Source organism: Cyphomyrmex costatus, unplaced genomic scaffold (genome assembly GCF_001594065.2).
Source record: "Cyphomyrmex costatus isolate MS0001 unplaced genomic scaffold, Ccosl1.0 scaffold488, whole genome shotgun sequence".
Classification (NCBI taxonomy): domain Eukaryota; kingdom Metazoa; phylum Arthropoda; class Insecta; order Hymenoptera; family Formicidae; genus Cyphomyrmex; species Cyphomyrmex costatus.
Genome location: NW_017279160.1, coordinates 1 through 4,489, shown reverse-complemented (window position 1 = coordinate 4,489; position 4,489 = coordinate 1). Strand labels below are relative to the sequence as shown.

Genomic DNA, 4,489 nt, shown 5'->3' with positions numbered 1-4,489 from the left:
ATATATGCTCTTGCATGTGAAGAAAGAACCTACGTGGCAATTTTTGGGGGATTCTCATACCGGTTTGAACTTTTCCGGACTTGTTTGTGTTTTCACTTTTATTCTGGAAAAGGATTTTTTATTCTATATAAGAAGAACGAAATGAGTGTTCCGTCGGTAACTCCCCTTAATAGTAAATCCGAAACTAAGAAAATCTAGGTTAATTTCGAAGAAATTAAATAGATTTTTTAAAATTGCAAATATTTATACCGGGAATGAGGAGGCTCACTATGTTTACAATGTTACTGTACGGTTTATATTTGATTTATACAGGAGATTTTGTTATTTAAAATTATTATACGTTTTGATATTACATTTATTGAACAATTTCTTTAATATTTAGTGATGATTGTCTTTCCTGTGAATAAATACCAACTTTTTATCAATGACTTTTTAAATCAAATTTTTATGATAATTGTTATTTTCGGTTTCTGAATCAGTGCTGAAAGGACCGTTTCGACAGCGTTGATGACATTAACCCATTAACCGCTGAATGCACTGGAATTTTACCTCGAGTTCAGCGTTTATTTCTTGTATGAAACATATAAGGAAAAAAATCGAGAGTACATGAATTTCATCTTTGTCTATGAAATCTTTGTCTATGATTTGAGTCTTATCATTGCATTATGGAAATGTCGTAAATTTTTTTCTCGGAAACAGTGTGATTTAGATAAAAATCACAAGAGACACTTTTTCCTGACAATTTTGCATACAATACGAAGAAATTTTTTTCATATGCGTAATTTGAAATTTTAGAAATGGTGCCCGCTATTTTGAACACGCCATTTTGAATTTTGAAAATCTGACCACAAATTCGTTATCAGCGACCCAAAAAACATGCTGATATTGAAAATCACAAAAATCGATGAATATTTAATATTTTTCGCCCGCCATATTGGGTCCGTCATCTTGAATTTCGAAAATCTGATCATGAATTCGGAATCAGCGACTGAAAAACCATAAAGATACTGAAAACCACAAAAATCGATGAATATTTAATATTTTGGGTCCGCCATATTGGATCCACCATTTTGAATTTAACATAACTAACATCAGATTCGTAATCAGCGACCCCAAAAACCCCTGAGTAATGAGTTTTGTTCAAATAGAATTACTTTCATGTTAGATGATGGGCAATTTTGAAAAACGCACAAATATGTCGTCGTATCGACCGCCATTTTGTTAATAAGACAAAAAAATCAAGTATGATGGATTCCTTTAGTGGACACATCGGGTGCACGTTTATGACTTATTTTAAGTCAATACAAATGCGTTTTGACAAAAAATTTTATGAGAAACGAAAAAAAATGAGTCTGAAAATCATGATTTTTTACATATTTTTGCAAAAAAATATTGGAAATTGCAATTTTTTGAAAATTTTCTCATCGCCATTCGAAAGAGCGACCTTGAAACTATAAAATTCATGTATTCTCGATTTTTTTCCTTATATGTTTCATACGAAAAATAAACGCTGAACTCGAGGTAAAATTCCAGTGCATTCAGCGGTTAATGGGTTAAGAAGAATTCATCACTGGCTTGAAGGATATTCCAAAAGAAGCTTTCTAGAACTGTATGATAAAGTGGAAACACCGCTGGGACAAGTGTGTGAATAGAGGAGAGGAATATTTTGAAGGAGACAAAGACCAATAAGCTGTATGTTAAATAATAAAAATTAAAAAAAAAGTTCGGTTATTTTTTTAACAGACCTCGTACTTTAAATTCACACAGTACATTGCATTTATACATAACATTACATGTTGAATTTAACAAGGAAAGACCCCAATTAGAAAATAAAGAAAATTATGAAACTCTGGTGATATACGTATAAAGAATAAAAGCAATTGATACGAGGGCAAGTCAATAAGTTTTTAGAAAAACATAGTAAAACACTTTTCTTTTTTATCGATTCATTTTTATTTCTCAACATAGTCTCCTTTCATAGCTCGATACACTTGATCCAACGGTTCTCCAACTTTTTCAAGCCGTCCCAATAATATGATTTGTCCAACTCTTCAAAATAAACCTTTACTTCGGCGATGAACTGCTCTCCGGTGGTGAATATCTTTCCTCCGAACCATTTCTCAGGTTTGGAAACAGGAAATAGTCGCAGGGGGTAAATCTGGCGAATATGCTGGATGGGGAAGCAATCGGAGCGGAATTCGTTGAATTTGGTGCCAGGCACGTGTGAACCCGTGCATTGTCTTATAGAAGAGCACTTCTTCTTCGCCAAATGAGGACGTTTTTTCTTTAAAATGTTGTTGAAACGGCTGCGTAGTAATCGCCATTGATCGTTTGCTTCAACGGAAGGTAATCGATATGAATTATACGCGTGCATCCCAAAAAACTGGCCCATCACCTTTCCGATCTACTTCATAGTCTTCGCCTTCTTCGGAGCTGGTTCATCCGGTGAAGTCCATTGTTTTGATTGTTCCTTCGTCTCGGGTGTGAAGTAATGGATCCATGTTTCGTCCACAGTAATGAACCGACGCAAAAATTCATCTAGATTACGTTGAAATATCTCCAAACATTGTTTTGAAATCGTCACACGGTCGCATTTATGGTCCACAGTGGGCAAACGCAGCACCCATCTTGCCGATAGCTTTTTCATACCCAATTTTTCGTGCAAAATTGAAATCACTGTGGCATGTGATATGCTTGTGGCCTTAACAAGCTCGTGCACTTTCATTCGTCGACTCAGTCAAAACAATATCGTCACTTTATCGATGATTTCTGGCGTAACAGCCTCAATTGGACGTCCCGAACGAGGTGCATCACATGTGGATGTACGACCACGTTTAAATTCATTCACCCAATTGTATACAGTCGCAAACGCTGGTGCAGATGTGCTATAAACATTATTCAACTCGGCTTTGATTTCTTTCGGCGTTAAACCTTTCATATGTAGATGTTTGATCACTGCACGAAACTCGTTTTTTTTCCATTTTATAAAAAATGCAAATGTTGGTCGCTTTAATTGTCTACAGAAATAAATCTTCTCGATGAATTCTGCTCAAAATTTGACAGAGTAATCGGCTGAAAGATACTACTTGTTAAAAAGTAATGTGACATATGACACTGACAATGAGAGTGTCTTCTGACAGATTTTCTAAGAATTTATTGACTTGCCTTCGTATGTAATAAGTAATCTTTTTGCTATCTGAAGTTACTCTAAAAGAGTGTAAAATCAATCTTTGAAGATTGGCTATTTTTCGTTTTTATTTTATTGAACATAAGACAATCATAGATAAAGGACATATAAAAGTCAATAAAATTGATTTTGTATATGTATATGAGTCTTTAAAACTAAGTTTAAAACGCTTAAATTTAGTAACAGACGTACAGTAAAACATTAATTTTATTATTCATCTATGTTCACAAAAGAAAACAAAACTTTCAGCAAGAAATTTATTTTTTAAAATACGATTTATCTATTAAGAAACTAATTGTTTCATTACATGAACAATTTAAAATTATCGAAATATGAAGGAAAAATGAATTTTCTCTCTTTTGTTCTATCTCCTGTTGTTGATGAATAATTATTTATATAAAAATGAAAAGTAAAACAATCTTCAAAGGTTAATTTTGCCTCTTCATGAATTCGAATAATAAAAAAATTATTTATTACATGTCAGAATACTTCCTATGTATTGCCAAAATTTCTTAACTTTCTGAACTTCCGAGTTGGAGACCTTTCCTTGTAAGTAAAAAAAATGTAATATTAAAACAATACAAATAAGAAAAAGGGCACAGAGCCAAATATGTTTAACGTACGTATAATTTAAAAAAACAAACTATATACATATAAAATTTCCAGACGTTTCGACTCTGATCGGATCATTTTCAATGTATAAAAGTAAAATTTAAATATAAATAAAAAAGTACAATAAATATAAACATTCTTCAATTAAATAATACAAAAATTATAAACAATCTTCATCCAAACTGCATAATTATGGTAAAAATGATGTTGTAAACTGATGTCATAAGAATAAAAAAGATTCTAATAAAAATACAAAATAAAATTTAACGGAGTCCTAAAAATTATTTTAAAAGAATATGAATTTATTTACCTTGTCAAAATTAGTAGAAAAAGAATTAAAATATCCATGAATAAAATTCTTTTATATCACAATACAAATGAAAATCAAAATTGAATAAGATACTCTGCAGCTATGAGAAAAGAGTGCTGATCTTTGTGATGACAATTAGAATAATGCCGTTAGGATAGAAAGTCAAAGGAGGAAAAAGAGGAAAACAATGTAATTCTTTACATGATTGAATACAGTTCACTATAGAAATTGGCAAAGAAGGTAAAATAAGTTTTTTAGATACTACGATCATTATTATAAAAGAGAATTGTTTGATTTTTTATTACTATCGAAAAGCCACTTTTTCTGGTAGATACCTCAATTTCCATTCAAACCATCCTATGTGTCATAAAAGAGGTGTA

At 31.8% G+C, this 4,489-nt stretch overlaps 1 pseudogene; it reads right to left on the bottom strand.

The window, feature by feature from the left end:
* Nucleotides 1-1,952: 1,952 nt before the first annotated feature.
* On the bottom strand, nt 1,953-3,045 carry LOC108778132 (histone-lysine N-methyltransferase SETMAR-like; annotated as a pseudogene).
* Between the last annotated feature and the right edge of the window lie 1,444 nt (nt 3,046-4,489).